The 17,117-nt window shown below is 39.3% G+C and overlaps 1 protein-coding gene across 4 annotated transcripts in view; it reads right to left on the reverse strand.

Annotated features, from left to right (window-relative positions):
* PRLR (prolactin receptor) overlaps positions 1 to 17,117 on the reverse strand; it is a 156,958-nt gene that overhangs the window by 80,839 nt on the left and 59,002 nt on the right. For 2 of the 4 annotated variants that reach the window (XM_023514996.1, XM_023514994.1), the window contains exon 3: positions 13,942 to 14,096. The exons of 1 other annotated variant lie outside the window; for it this stretch is intronic. The gene's annotated coding sequence lies outside the window, so the exon portion shown is untranslated. Of the gene's footprint in view, positions 1 to 13,941; positions 14,216 to 17,117 lie in introns of those variants that run through there. One more of the 4 variants, XM_003792978.2, reaches the window with a different exon arrangement.

The following is a 17,117-nucleotide window of genomic DNA, read 5'->3' on the forward strand; positions in this document are numbered from 1 at the left end:
ATGAAGGCTATGTTAACCAGTTTGATGGAAGTGTTTCGGATTGTGTGTGAAAACACCACACTGTACCCCAGAAGTGCATTAATGTACACAGTTACCATTCAATAAAAAATAAAAATAAAAATTAAAAGAAATGACCTAATTTATAATACCATTAATCGTCATGGAAATGTTCAATTAATAGTCATCATCTGCACGTTCTGGAAATACGGCTACATCCGTCATAGTCCATCATAAAATCAAGGGGAAGATATATGCTAAATATTGGAAGGAAGAGCATTTTGACTGAGAGTAGTTATGAAAACCATAAAGTCAATGACCACAGGAGATAAAGATGGAAACAAATCCTATTTCATAATATAGAAGCTGAGAGAGACATTCCCCCAATAATCAATAACAAACCCTCTCACATTTTGATTGATTTTCTACAGTAACCTAATAGGTCTTTGGGGGGCAGTTGCATTTTCTGCAGGTCTTAGCTACCGATTGTTACCGGTAGCAAACAACCAAAATGTATCTGATGAATGGATAGGGAATGAACAAACTGATTTGATGACGTTTAAAAATCAGCATTGGAGGAAATTGCAGGGTTTCACCACTCAAGCCATATCTCTGAGGTGAATTACTGCCATTTACCCTTGTTTCTAGCTCTCCTTTCTTTCTGGATGTGCAGGAGGACCATACTCACTTGTTCTACTGAATTTAGAAATGGCTACATGAGACATGAAATGTAAGCAGAGGTGACTTAAATCCTTCCCAGATGTCCCTCAGTAATGGTCACGGAATCATAAGCTGAGAGGGAGGAGCTGTGAGATGGAAGCAGCTGCTTGGATTACTAAGCCAACAAGAAGATTGCTACTTGGGAGAATTGCCTGCATCCGCAGCAGACCTGATGAGCTAGAAATAAACCCTTGTTGTTAAGTCAATGCATGACAAATGGTTTATTCCAAAGATAATCAAGATGACCAATAATATCTTCCATCCAACTTCTGTGTGAACTTGCCACCCTCTCATCAAGAGGTGGAGTCCATCCCCCACCCTCTCCCTTTGATCTAGGGGTGGCTGATGCCACAGGACTGCCAGGACTAATCATGAAGGGCCAGGAAGCTTCTCCAGGCACCTATAGTCCTGGAACTCCTGCTGTCTGCATGCTCCATCTCAGAATCCAGCTGCCATGGAGCCAGGCAACCTGCAGAGTTCACAAATGGGTAGGTACTCTTGTCACCATCCCAGCTAAGCTGAGTCATCCCAGCAGGCACCAAACATGTGAGTGAAGAAGCCTCCAGATGATTTCAGCCCCCACGCCATCTGAGTGCTCACAAATGCTACACAACAGATACAAGATATCACCACTGTGTCATGTCTAATTTCCTGACCCACAGAATCTGTGAGTATAATAAAATAATTGATGTTTTATACCACAAAGTTTGGGGTGGTTTTTTTAATAAACATCATTAATTTAACTCATCCTAATAGAAAAGTATTGTTCAGAAATAACAAAGTAAGACAAAAAATGCTATTTTCATTTTTTTTTTGGTGTTAATGTTTTATATGTACCACAATCCTCAGGAAATTAGACAGGAAAAATCGGTGAGATCTACTCTTTTGAAATGATAAACCATATTCCCATCATCTCATTCATGCATACGACATTCTGTCAACTGATTCGATGGAGCACAGCAATTTTTACCATTTCACCTGTGCAAGATTTATTCTGGAAGTAACTATCTACTTCTGTGCCTCAAGGAAACAAATGATATATTAAAAAATACCAACACATGATAAAATGTAATGAAAAAAATCTGGCAGTCTCATACTATGGGATGATTGATCTTTCAGAAATAGGTGGCATTTACTACATTAGATATAGATTTCAGATGTTGCCATGCAAGTTCAGAGACTTCTTAATAAATATCGCCCCCACCTTAAAATTATCAGCACAAAAAAACTTAGCATAGAAAAACTTTGCCAATATGATGTACAATAATAATAGTAATTAGCACAATTTTAAGGTTCTACAGATCTAGGGACCAATGGACATCATGAAGCCAAACTTGTACAAGTATTTGCTGAGTAAGGTCTAGATCACAGCTATTTAATTAAACTTTGTGGGTCAGTTTTCATTCTTCACAGGGTGCTGGGAGACATGCACCCTATAGAAATTATAATATACATATTGTTAGTTGGCAGAGAAGTCAAAAGAAAAATTCTAACACAAGAGAAAACCAATCCAGAGTGAGTAACTAACCATATTCTGAAGACAATGATGTACAAGTTGACTTCATACCATTCATCTCTCACTCACAGCAATAAGACAGGGAGAATGATACAGGGCTCCCACATTGGGGTGATGTGAACATTTGCTAAACATCACACAACTTAGAGGTAAGCCAGCACGTGGGAAGGACCTGGAATTTAGTATTGGCAAGACCTGGAATTAAACTGCATCTCCTCTGCCAACTTGCTGCTTGACCCTAAGCAAATAACTTTCATATGCCTCAGTTTCCTTATTATTTATTTATTTGAGACTCACCTGTTGCCCTAGGTAGAGTGCCTTGGTGTCATAGCTCACAGCAACCTCAAACACCTAGGCTCAAGTGATCCTCTTGTCTCAGCCTCCCCATTAGCTGGGACTACAGGCATCTGCTAGAACACCTGGTTGTTTTTAAAGATAGGGTGTTGCTCTTAGGCTGGTCTTAAACTCCTGAACTCAAGCCATCTTGAGTACTCAACCCTCCTTGGCCTCCCAGAGTGCTAGGATTATAGTCATCAGCCACTGTGCCTGGCCTTCCTTCTCTTTTATATGAGGATAATATCCATTTAACACAGTTATTCTGAAGAGGGGAAATCCTATCTATGAAGTTCCTGGTACATAGTGAGCACTTAGTAAATAGTGGCTATCATTACTATATTTTAATAGGATAGATAATTAGTAGCAATCCCTCCAACACAAAGATATACAGATGAAATAACCCTTGGATTACAAAATCCAGAGGTTAATTTTCCTCTTGATAATTTGCTGAGAACCATGATTTGGATCCTAGTAAAGGCATGACAATGTTCTTTTGTGTTGCCTTTCATGTCACTGTCTAGGCTAACTCACCTGGGACTGCCTCTCTCAAAAGATACAGAATGATCAGTTTCAAATCTGCCTGTCCAGGTCTGTGGCCCAGAGATTTAGATCCTCATCTTCGCATCCTCACAAAAGCCATATGCAAAACTGGCTGGTAAGCGGTAATTCTCTCTCTACTGGGCTTTTGTCAGTGACATTGAAATGATTGCTCTTACATAACAAGCAAATGGAGGAAGTGATTTGCAAGCCAATGATTCACACACAGCTATTGTTGCATTCTAAGAGTCTTTCCTTTGCTCAGGGCGGATTGTCACTTTCTTGACTGTCTCTTCCTATTTCTTGCCCATGTCTGCCACCATCACACGTACACAGATGCAAGCACATTCATTATTATTTCTGCAAGGCTACAGGAAGTCAGTTGCCTTACCCCAGTGCAGTTGTCTGGACCCAAGAATGATAGTTGCCCATTTGTTCAAGTCTGACCCAGTAACCAAATCCCAAGTATCATCCCAGTTTGCTTTCCTTATAGCCAATGAGGTCATTGATAATGAGGTTCATGCCTCCATAGAGAGTCCACATGAGAATGCTCAATAGAGCAAGTTACCACAGAGGTGAATGACTCCTTTCTTTGGTTTTGATAATCATTTTCTCAGATTCTGGAGGATATGCTGACACCTGCAGATAGCCCCAGCTCATCGAAACTGAATCCTGAAGTGTAGAATTAAATAAAATACATGGCAATAGTTCTTGCACTAAATGGAAGGTACAGTTTCCAGGTAGAAGACCCTTAAGAATTCCAGAACTCTCAATCTCAGAGGCTTTCAAGAAGTCAAAGTGTCCAACCTTCTGTTTTACATTTGAAGAAGCAAAGACTCTGAGAGTTTGCACCGGAGGCTCAGATAATTCAAGGTATGGAAACTCTTAGAGGTTATGAAATGATCTCAACCATGTTAGTGCCTAAATCCTTTATGACATATTTTTAACTTTATAGTTATTTAGTCTCACACTGTCCTTCCTGTTTTTTACTTATTTATGTATATATTTATTTATTCTTTGCTATTATATCATAAAAAATATGAGAATATGTCCTTCATATGTGAAGAAAATATTATTACCAGCAGGGAACGCTTGTTTTCTTGAACTGTTTTCTCAACAGCAGTGAGGAATTTATACTCTTTGGCCTGATCCTCTTGTAATCAATTCTACTCATTTGTAGAAGCTGAGACGAATGTGTGGCTGTGACACAGAATGAAACCAATTCATGCAGAAACAGCAATTCATTAATATCAGAATACAACAAATTGAGTTAACTGGTTTTTACCTCTTTGCTCACATAAACCACAGTTAAAAAATCATCAACCCTTTTAGCAAGTGAGAAAAATGAACAAGGGTGTAAATTATAACATGAGTAAGACTAACTGTCTGTTAACTAAACTTTTGCTTAAAAATGGAAGTCATTAATTAGTACATAACGACACCTACATTTGGATGTTGTTTCAGAGTTGATGAGATGGGCAACCACAGTCCTCAATTTTAGGAGTGAGAACAATGGCTTAAAAGGATTAAAAGAGTTGCTGGAGATTCCAAAGCTAAGAAGGGTCACTCTCACAACTGGAAGCCAGAGCAGAGCTTATCCTACTGTGCCAGGGTAATTTTAGGCACTGACCTTTAGATGAAGGGACAATGGCTTTCAAAGATACTTCTAACTCATTAGTGAAACAAAAGATAAGTCAGGATTTCACAAAAAGTTCTTTCCAGCTGTGAATATTAGTGTCCTGAAAAATACAGGCATGCACACAATTTTATAGATCGTTTGCCTGGGCAGAACGGTACAAGTTCATCTCCCTTATTTTGTAACATTTGTTTTTACTGCGCTTCAAGCCAGCCAGGTGCTCATTTACAGATGCCACCAGTAATATAGTTTATAACTATGTCACTTCTATGTTACTGAGGAGGAAAGTAAATTGAAATGTTGACTTCATCTCTCTAGTTTCTCAAGATAAAAAGGCCTTCGTCATCCTTCACTCCAGTCTCTCTCTCATTTATCCACAACCAACCCAGGGGCAAATCCTGTTGATTTTACCTTTAAACGAGATAAAAAATGCAAGTTCCTCTTCCTTTCTTCACTGTTACCACTCATGTGCCTGGAGGAAGGACAGCCTCGGCCTCCCAGCTGGTCTCCCTGCCTGCCTTGCTGCCTGTTTCCAACACAGCAGCCAATAGGATTCTTTGGGAATATAAGTCAGATCATATTTTTCTGTTCTAAATCTTCCAGAGGTTTCCCATCTCACTCAAAGTGAAAGTCAAAGCTACACAGTGAACTATGAGACTCTCAAGATCTAATCTGCAGGCATCCCTGCAAATCCACTCCCACCATCCCCACCCCCAAGTGCACTCCTGCCACTCCAGCCACTATTGTCCCCTTGATGCCTCTGAACACATCAGACAAGTCCCCACCTCAGAGCTTTTACATTTGCTAGTCCTGCTGTCCACAACACACTTTCCTCAAATACCTTCCACGGGGAGCTTGCTTTCTTAACTCCTTTGCTCAAAGTTACCACGTCCATGAGCCCTGAGCCAGTTCTTCCCCTTGATGTAGGCAGGGAAGGAAACTGACCTGGACCTGACTTCTCCCACTTCTACACGACATTCTGAGTATGGAGAGTTCACTGCCCCATGGCCCTGAGCCCACTTCCAAGACACATGGACATGACAGGGGATCTCACAGAAGAATGACAGATGCCTGCATGGGGCTGCTTCTAAATGAAGCTTCTTCAAGTTGTGACTACACTTTCTCCCAGCTTGTCTCACTGAATGCTCAGTAGAACTCCTAATTCAAAGCCAATTCCGTGTTTCATGAAAAAGTCCAAGAAATGCCCTGCCTGAGAATTCTGACCCTGGATACATCAATACCAGGCTATCCTTTTCCTATAGACCGTCCTTCAAAGTTTTCCTTTATGGAAACTTTATGTATCTGGGCCCAGAGCAATGTCTTATATATGAAATACATACTTCTTACCCAGTCTGAGGGCAGAAACCGCTGATATGCCAAATTTGTATCAGCACAGTATCATCTTGATTTCCTATGCAAAGCCTGAAGTTTTGGGGAGAAGTCTCAGGGCACTTCAAAGGGGCTGAGGTACACAGGCTACCATATCAGCCCGACCAACCATTTCCTGGCTGATGAGATGCCAGGGAGGACTTGGCCTCTTTCCTTAACAGAGCAGAGCTTGGTGGCCGTTGTGGCTCATGCTACATCCAACGTAATTCCAAACTACAGATGAAGAAGGTCAGAACAGCATCACAGCATGCCCACCCCAGACAGGACCAGAGATCCTCATTCGCCTCACTTTACTCTTGACCATGAAGGGCACGGTTCCAAGGCCCTCAGACCCCTCCCGCAGGCACACATAGCCTCATCTCCTTAGAGCCACTGAAAAGCCCGACAAGGGCAAGGAGGGAAATCCTGATGATTTTATTCCCTTTCCCCTGGGACTATAAAATTTCTCTTCTAGGAAAAGACATATGTCTTCATATTTTAATACTGCTTTGGCTGAATTTTGGCAGTCTTTGAAAGGGCACCTTAAAAATACTTCTGTGTTCTAGTTAATACCTTCTTCCCAGCAGGAATCTACTGATTAATTTTCCATTAATAGAGTTATGAAAAATTTGTTTCTTTCTTGCCATGTTCTCGTCCTGGTATGAAACTCCTTCTCTAAGACAAACTTTCATAGACTCACACTTTGGGTATTCAGAGAAGCTGTGGGTATGCTGAAAATGATGGTCTTTTCTTTGGAGTTACAGCATGCTTCTGTAAGGCAATGATGTTAGCACTGCCATCAAAATCCTTGTGCTAAATTCTCACAACAGCAGAGGAAGATGAATGTTCTTATCCTGTCATCTTTGATCTAGGAAGAAAGGATGGAGAGCACCCTGAGCAAACAACACAGTCTCCTGCAGTTGCCTTTATACCTGTTATTAATGTGTGACCCTCCCGAGCTAGACCAGGAGCATATTAAGAGCAGGAAAAGATCATTTTTGTTTGTGTTGTTTATAACCCAGAAAAAAGGAGGAAAGAAGACCACCAGGGAATGAAGAAGGAATACAGAAATGCTTAGAGATAACTGATGATTCACTGGATGCCTTCTGAGTTGCCCACTGTTTATAAACACCCCACTCTTATTAAATACATATGAATAATTCAGCACATAGTGCACAGCTTTTAGTTTTATGCCTGTCCCACATTCTTTTATTTTCAGAATTTCCTTTTGCTCACTCTACAAAATTCTGAAAGTGTTAAAGGACTTACATCACCCACCAAAGGGGTAGACCTGTGACCTGTGCTGGCCTGTCAGAGTATTCCGTCTCTCTTGACTCACTGATGAGTCTGCGAGTGAGCGTATGATTGGAGCAGGGGCAGCTGGCTCTTTGTATGAGACTGGTGCTGGGAGAATGCTGCAAGGACTCAACAAGCCTGGAAAGGCTGGTTCTTTCCTTCTGCATGGAGACCAACACAGGTGGAAGCAGAGATACAGTCAGAGAGAAAGGAAAGGAGAGGTGACAGCTGCTGCTGGAACGCGGCACGCAGGGCTGCCTGCAGATCACCCATAGCTGCTTCAGACTTTTGAACTAACGATATTTATTTATATATTTATTTTGGCTTAGGTCAGTTTGAATTGTTTCTGGCACTTGCAACCAAACAATCTTGGTAACTGTAACCATTGTAAGTGGCAACATTGTAGCAGTGCCAGTGGGTGGCATGCAGGAGACCTCAAACTACAGCCCGCGGGCCACATGCAGCCTGCCTAGGATGTTTATCCGGCCCACTGGGTGTTTTTGCTGCCGCTGCCTGTCCTGCTTAGCAGCTGACTCATCCTGGGGCCTGCAGTCTAGCCTTCCAATGGTCTGAGGGACAGTAAACTGGCCCCCTGTTTGAAAAGTTTGAGGACTCCAATCTATAGCATGGCAAGAGCAACATGAGTCAGGGCTTCCAACCCCGTAGAAGGAATCTGGACTACAGTTTAGTGACCCATTGATAGCCTTTCATTCTTCACTGGTTCCAGCCAAAAGTCACTACTAGGGCAGCTATCTGCTTTGGCATCCTTCAGCCATGTCTTGGCTTCCAGGGAACCTTCATGGCTCCCTCTTTTCTTCTGAGAGTGCTCTAGTCAAGAAAGGAAAAAGAACAAAATGTGTTTTTCCCCAGGCTTAGACCCATTGCCCCCATTTAAATAAACCAGAAAAAACTACAGACCTGCATCTGCTTATTCTCAACCCAGGGAAAACCAGAGTGTCAGCAGAGGGCCCTCCAGCCTACTGACATAAAGAAACAGTGTTGGCAGGAGAGAAAATCCTTGAATTTCAAGGGAATGCTTGGCTGTTATGTTAAGTGAGCAAACAAACCAGGCCTGTCCAAGGACTGGCCACCAGTGTTCTTGCTGACCCAAGGAACGTAGCAAATTCCTTGAGGCAGCTGATTATATAACACCTAATATTTCCCTTCTTGGTAACTATGCAATCAGGGATCTTAGCAAGAGGTTTGGGGGCATTTTCTGTATTTTCCACTAAAGCCACATTAATAAGCAACATTTATACTTTTTTTTGTCTTCTGTTACTAAGTGCAACCCAAACCACTGCTATTCACAATGATATTACTGGCATTTATTAAAAGGAATTCTTCCCCTCGGTGCTTTTCTAAGTGAGCCCTGGGACTTCAGTCATTCTTAGGTTGAGTTTTATTAAATAAAGCACTTTACAGATGAAATATAAAAGTGACCTAATTTTATCAGTTTAATGTGGCAGCATCCCTGCAGAGGAAAAGTGAATGAGATTTGAAATTTTAGAGTGTGGAATGGAATCAGAGAGGGTGAGTATTACCAGGGCACAGAATCAATCCCCCAAGGGCTGAGATACATTACTCTGTAATGGGTAGGGCAGCTACTGCCCCAGGTCAAATCCAGTCCACTGGGAGCTAAGAATGGGTTTCACATTTTTCAATAGTTGAAGCAAAATACAAAATGGGATATTTTGTGACATGCAAAAATTGTATGAAATTCACCTGTTAGTGCTAATTAATAAGATTTTCTTGGAACTCAGCCATGCCTAGTCCTTCACACATTGCCTATGGCAGCCTTCATCCTGCAGTGATAGACTTGGGTAAGTCGAGATGGAGATTCCGTAACCTAAAAAACCAATCTGGTTATTATACGGGCTTCAATCTCATTTTGCCTTTCTGATAGATCATAAAACATCTTAAATTCAAAACCAATCTGGTCCATCACAAACAGTCCACTGGCCCCTGCCCTACAAAGATCTTCCTTCCAAGTCCGTAGGTTATATTGCTGCCCCTTGCCAGACATTACAGAGGCATAGCAATGCAGGAGAAGAGCAGTAAGAGTTCTCACGCTGGCTTCACGCCTGGGCCGCCCTAGAAAGTGATTTGATTCCTATACTTCCCTCCACTTTACCTTATTTTAGAGTTGGCAAATTCATCTTAACTCTAAAATTATTTGATCTCCCAAAGGCCTGATTGCAAAGGGACAGCCAGTGTAGTTGGGTGTTTGTTCATCATGACCACAGATTAATGCCAGGAAAGACCTTGGCAAGATTATTATTCTATGAAAGAATACAATTTTCCAAGGGTTTGAAAACCAGAGCCCTGTGATTTAGGCCCCCATCACATTTATCTGCGGATGTGATGCATAGTCACAGTCAATGGCTGCCACGCACTCAGTGAATCTTGTGCATCAAGAAAAATCCTGGCCGTGTAATTCTAGCATTTGTCGCAAGACCTGCCAATCCTTCTTTCCTTCCCAGGATGAAGCTCTGTTTACAATGTAAGTGTGGCACAAAATGAAATATATCTATCTTAGCACAGTTACTTTGTGGGTTTCAATCTTATTTTGCCTTTCTGCTAGATCACAAAATATCAGAAATTCATGATTAGCTCCAAAAGTACACCACAAGGTTCAAGTGGCCTAAATTCATAGGACTCAACATTGTTTCTAAATGACGGGGTTAGTTCGCCTCCATGGTGTAAATTTATACTTAACATCCATGTTTTGGGGAAGCACAAAGATATTTCAATTTGAAATAAGCAGGAATTAAAAAGTAGGTTAAAAATTAATTTCACTGGATTTTTTATTTTATGAAACTGTTAATACTAGGTACCATAATTACCTACACACCCACTTGAGATAATTGCTGGTTGGGGCTGCAGTCTCAGAATGCAATGCCTCTTGAATCAGAGCTGGTAAGAGTGGAGAGGGATCTCAGAGATGAGTTGATCCAGCTGTTTCATATTCCAGATGAAGAAAGGGAGGCCAAGGAGGGGAATGGCACGCTGGCTGTAGGGCTGGGTTTGGATTCTACTTCTCCCTGTGCATAGTCCTTATTTCTACTGGGCAGTTTCCTCTATTCCAACTCCATGGTGACACCTTGAAATCAAACTGATCAGCTGTTTCAAGAATCATTTCCCTGTGAGTGAATGGAGAGTACATTGACTTCCAGTGGCTTCCTGGAATGGACATGTCTATGGGAGGATGCATTTCTCTGCAACTGGGAGTCCATTAGTGCCATCTGCACCACCAGGCAGCAAGGCGCTGAGCCTTCTGAAAAGTCTGAATGATGTGGGATTTGCTTTGCCTGAACACAAGGTCTCAGCATATCCAGAGAAGCATCTCTTCCTGCAGAGTAGTGAGGATGTGAGATAATGATGATGAACTGTGCATTTAGGGCACATAAAAGAAGGGCTTACCATGCAAACCCAAGTGATGCCTTGAGGGCTGTCCCTCCTTTCAGTCCTGTTCAGTGTTGGCTATCAGAGTGCGATTCGTGAGGCAACGTGTCGGAGGCATGGTAAATGCTACCTGGTGAGGTATTATATTTGACTAAATGAAGCATAGGTATTCCTAAAATCATACATGTAAATTAAATCATAGATTTCCATTACGATATTTAGAAAGCTTATGTCAATTTAACATAATGTTTCTTAACATAAAGCTTCTCAAATGCCAACATTTCCTAACTTTTTTCACTGATATATAGTAATTATACACATTGACAGGGGACATAGTGATGTTTTGATACGTATAATGTGTAGTGATCAAATTAGTGTAATTAGCATATATACTATCTTGAACATTGATCATTTCTTTGTTTCTCTTTTTAGCTATTTGAACTTAGAATATATCACTGTTAACTATAGTCACTTTACAGTGCTAGAGAAAAGTAAAACTTATTCTTCTTGTTAGTTTTTCTGGCCCTAGCATGCTTGAGCATTTCATTCATTCATTCATTTGGGCATGCAGCAGCAAATATTTGCTGATTGTTTACATGGAGAAAGAAGCATTATTCTGGAGACACTGATGAATGATCACCAAATGGCTCACCTATTTTTTTTTGGAGAGAGACTCACTATCTTTCCCAGGCTGGGCTAAACATCTAGGCTCAAGCCATTCTCTTCCCTCAGCTTCCTAAGTGGATGGGACTACAGTCACATGACACTGGACCCAGTTGGCTCACCTTTGAACAGTTCAGTGCATTGTACCAATGGGTGAGGAGATACTGATCACACTATGAAAGAAATGCTGTTGTCTGGAAATAACAACTTCTTCTGTATTGAGGTTCTTTAGGAGTTCTCGGGAATTAGAACCTCATATTTCTGTTTAGTTTTCTGTTTAAAGGGGTTTCTGATGGCTCTGTTCAAGCCAATTTATCCCTATGGGAGTCATGTTTTTAGCTCATAAACAAACAATGCCCAGTTAACTCATAGGCCTATGGAACATAGCACAAGTCAGGCTCGTTACAGCGGCAAAATCGTCTGTTGATATAGCTCCAGAGTTTGCTAAAGAGGCTAATTACTAAGGCAAAATATGTAAAGAGTAAATATTGAAAGAAAAATATGTACAAACTTATTATTTGTTTTATCAACCTTTTAAAAAGTATGGTGGAAAAGGCCAAGGCAAATTGAGATAATGCTGTTCCATGACTATTTCAATAGAACTGAGTCTTGCTGGTGAGCACAGAGTTATGTTCTGGAAGAGGTGAAAGGTGGAACTTGCTGATAGTCTCCTTTGGCAAGCTCTAGCAGACAATCTTTCAAACATGTACAACAGAACCATTTGCTTCCACTAATTAGTGGTTTCTTCCACTAATTCCTTAAACACAATTTAAGTACATGTAGGCCCATGGTCAGAAATACTATTTAGCATTCATGTATTGCAACTAATGATACAGTTCTGATTGCTAAGGCTGAAGTTTGAGATAGAACAAGATACACTTTCAGACACTTTAAGATTAAGCCCTCCATAATCATTCTTTTTGTTTATTTGTTTGTTTCATTGCCTTGGTACACTTGTTAAAAATAAATACTATTCTTGGGAGGCACCTGTGGCTCAGAGGAGTAGGGTGCTGGCCCCATATGCTGGAGGTGGTGGGTTCAAACCCAGCCCTGGCCAAAAACTGCAAAAAAAAAAAAATACTGTTCTCTAAGGCAGCAGTTCTCAACCTGTGGGTTGTGACCCCTTTCACAGGGGTTGCCTAAAACCATCACATACACCTAGTACAAATACAGGTGTATGCAAATAATATGTTTTTTATTTTCTCTCTCTATATACATGTGTTTATTTGGTTTCTACTTTTTGCCTTCACAAAATTAAAAAAGCTTAAAATTTAATAACATTAATAATGTTCAAGATAAGGACTAAAAACAAAAACCTCATAAAGAACAAACAAAGATAAATACATTCAGAAAAGAGATCAGATGATTGCTGCAACGAAATATTGAGCAATAATAATAATAATGCAAAAAAGTAACATTTACATTGTCAGATAAGAGTATGTCTATTATGAATTCTTTGACTCTGAGGTTCAGTATGGAGTCATTAGTTAACTTCTTTTTTTCCAAAGTCTCAAAAATTTTTTGGAATTATCTTTCATTTTTATTTATAAATATTAGTTGTCTACTTTTTTTGTATGGAAATAATTGTATGGTTGGGGGTTACCACAACATGAGGAACTGTATTAAAGGGTCACGGCATTAGTAAGGTTGAGAACCACTGCTCTAAGGCTTCATGGTAATGTGCCATAGTAGTTAATGCTAGATCATCTGGATTGAGTTCCTCAAGTCTTTTTGAAATTGGGATACATTTCCAGCCACAATCAGTTTTGCTCTCGATAGCACAGATTGTATAATGTGACAACCGGATTCTTGTGATAATAATGTCCATAAAAGACACTCTTGGTAAAAATAATTCATGTTACTAACTGGGGAATGTCTTGCTTTCTCAATTGTATAAGCTTGATTTTTCTCAACTTTCTCTCCTGTGACAATTTAGATCTGATAGTCCACAGAGTTAACCAGGTGACTTAAACAGCTTGGATGGGTGAATCTTTGGGTTGATTTTGCCAAGATCCTAGAATATATTATTGCAGATGTTGAGAAAATTAGTATTTAATTTTCTTCTCTCAATCTTGAAGAGCAATATGAGACAAAGCTCTAATACTTTATAAGAAATGAGGATAGACTTACTCTTAGATAAAATTTCTCAAGAGGCTTACAATGACAACAAAGTGTGAGGCACAAATATAATGACAACTTCTAGGACTCTTATAATCCCTGCAATGATTTCTTAATCAATTGACTGTGTTGTTTCCCCCATGTGGATTTTATTGTTTTGAATTGCAATCATTTCTATCTCAGCATTATCTGACCATTTGTGGCTGAACTTGGCTATCAGCACACATCATTAAACATGTGGTAAGAAATAGTGGTTTCTGTATTTTGTATAGATTCTTAGGACTCATTTAATAAACTCTTTATGATGGCAAGGTCGGTGCTATAAAAACTTTTCTCTAAGGAGAGAACTTACACTTCCAGACAAGATGGAGTAGCTTGTTTCACACTTTTCTCTTTCTCTCTCTCCCCTCACTATTCCTCAGAGGCAGCAGGACCAGGTGGGAGCAGAGAGAGCTCATGTTGCCACTTCTTTAGGGAGGACTGGGCAATCTCCACAGGACAGGGTCCCTATAGGAAACAGGACACTTGAAGAAGGGCTTGATAATAGAACTCTTTATGAAGGTGTGAGCAGAGTATTCAAAACCACAGGAGAATTTAGAATCAGGGTTAGCAACGCTAAGGATCCAGGACTCAGCTATGCTTGAAGGGTCAGAGGGTTGGAATAGCTACCACAACTCCAGAAGGGAGAGTTTGGTGGAAAAGTTCAAGGTGATCCCACAGTCAGGCCGCAAGGGAACAAATACCCCAGCCTCGATCTCCCCATCTCCTTCCAAGGCTCCCTATTGGAGAAGGTCATCCTGGAAGTCAGAAGGCAAGAGAGCCCATGGATGTAGTCCAGAGCTCAAGCAGAAATGTGAAGGAGGGAGGGTGATTCTCATGATTCTGATATCGGCCTCTGTTCTTTCCCCCTAAAGGCATTTGCTAATTTTTGAAGTGGTTAGTATGTGGCATTAAATAAATTGTCTTGGGATTTGAGGCAATCTCACTGGGATAGAGGCTGTCAATGTGACTGAATCTTGAAAAGCAATAACCCAGGGAAGGGAAAACTACAGAGAAGTAAGTCCAGATCAAAACTGGGAAAATACAGCAGTTCAGAACTAAAAGAAATATTATGCTGATAGGACTCCTATAGACAAAAACAAGGTGATCATGAAACTTTGATGATGTGGAAAGAAAGAAAGATCATCAAAAGCATAAATAGTGGATAAATTTAAGAAAATATTGACTATTTAAAACAACAACAATGATATCTTGTGGTTTTAACAATACAATAGATCCTCCACAGTTGATCACTTCCTTACATTGACCACCTTCTTAAGTTGACCTATTTTTCATAGACCAGACATGTTCCACATGTATGTATCAGTACAGTAGGCCTAGTGCCTTATGTTGACCACTTCCATATGCTGACCAGTTTGTTGCAGTCCCTTTAGGTGATCAATTTATACAGCTTTTTCTCTATATGTAGAATTAAAATACATAACAATAATACAAAAGACAAAAATGGTTGTAAAAGACATTAAGTCATTGGAACCTAAGGGTGTTATTCTGAAAGGAATAAAGACACTAACTTAAAGTAGACTGTAATGAGTCAGAGGTTCATGCTGTCATCTTTGGGTTAACACTAAGTGAATTAAAATAGAGGCCTAATTAAAAAGATAATAAAGAAGGCAAATAGAATAAAAAAATCACCATTGATCAAAATTTTTAAGAAGGCAAGAATTGATTAAACAAAGAATAAAGAATAGATCAGACAAAAGAAAATGAAATATTAAGATAGTAGATTTAAAATCAAATAATCTAGTAATTACATTAAATATAAATGGATTAAATACTCTACCAGATAATAAGAACCCAGAAAGTTGAAAATTAAGATATGGCAAAAGATATGCCATCAAAACACTAACCAAATATTGATAGAATGCAACTTAATGCAAGAAGTACTATTAGATATATAGAATGACATTTCATAATAACAAAAGGGTAAATTCTCAAGAAAATAAAAATATTTATTCATCTAACTTCATAGCCCCAGAACATATAAAGTGAAAACTGCCAGAACTAAAAGGACAAATAGAGAGATGCATAGTCACAGATGTTGTTAATATGACATTGCCATGTTTTATTAAACATGAAAATAAAAAATTAGGAACACCATAGATGGTTTCTACATCTTTAACAAACTTGATTTAACTGATATGTATAGAATACTATAGCCAACAAATGCATTTTATTATCAAGCAAATGTGAAATGCCCACCAAGGGACCCTATGTTAAACCATAAAATACATTTTAGAAAATCTGAAGAGATTAAAGCCATACAGAATTGAAGCCATATGCTTTCTAGCCACAGTGAAATTAGGAATCAATATCAGATGGTAACTAGAAAATCTTTAAATATTTGTAAATTAAGCAGTATATACTTTTAATAAACCTGTAAGTCTAAGAAGAAAACACAATGGAAATTAGAAAATATTTTGAACTGATTAAAGGTGAAAATACTTCATTCCAAGAGGAGCAATGCTAAGCTATGGTTGTTCTTTGTGAAAGGAAAAGATGCCATAATTAAGTAGCTTTGGGAATGTTGAAGATCTTGTTGTATTTATGGTAGTTTCATCATGGATTTTGCATACTGCAGAATTGATAAAATAAGGCTACAAAATCCACGTTTTCATTTTTCTTTATTCACTTGATATATATTATTGATATAGGACTTCAATGTAAGATTACAAGTTCATCCTGTTCATATCCTGGTTAGGGTGTCAGTAAGTTGGAATCTCATACTTTAAATCCTAGAAAACAGATTCTTCATAAAGCTCTGGGTGATTATAGGGAGAGATCAGATTCGTTTTCTCAAGTCCTTAACTGAGAACCCTTCATCAAATAATGATTGGCTGCTTTCCTGAAGTGATATTGTAGTTAAGTAGTTTCATATTACCTTGATAAATGCTATGTTTTGTATAGACTTTTATTCTAGAATAACCAGAAGTGAATGACTCAGGGCAAGGACATGGTTGCTTATGAAGTATAGATTAATAGTGCATTGGTAAAAAACAAAGACCATATGATTCTTTCAATTGATGCAGAAAAAGCATTTAATAATATCCAGCATCCCTTCACCATCAGAACACTTAAGAAAATTGGTATAGAAGGGACATTTCTTAAACTGATTGAGGCCATCTACAGCAAAGCCACAGCCAATATTGTATTGAATGGAGTTAAGTTGAAATCATTTCCACTCAGATCAGGAACTAGGTAAGGTTGCCTATTGTCTCCATTGCTCTTTAACATTGTAATGGAAGTTTTAGCCATTGCAATCAGGGAAGAAAAAGCAATTAAGGGTATCCATATAGGGTCAGAAGAGATTAAACTTTCACTCTTCGCAGATGATATGATTGTATATCTGGAAGATATCAGGGATTCTACTACTAAACTCTTAGAAGTAATTAAGGAATACAGCAGTGTCTCAGGTTACAAAATCAACATTCATAAATCTGTAGCCTTTATATACACCAACAGCAGCCAAGC

The sequence above is a fragment of the Otolemur garnettii genome, unplaced genomic scaffold (genome assembly GCF_000181295.1).
Source record: "Otolemur garnettii isolate 467f Iridium unplaced genomic scaffold, OtoGar3 scaffold00063, whole genome shotgun sequence".
Taxonomy (NCBI): Eukaryota; Metazoa; Chordata; class Mammalia; order Primates; family Galagidae; genus Otolemur; species Otolemur garnettii.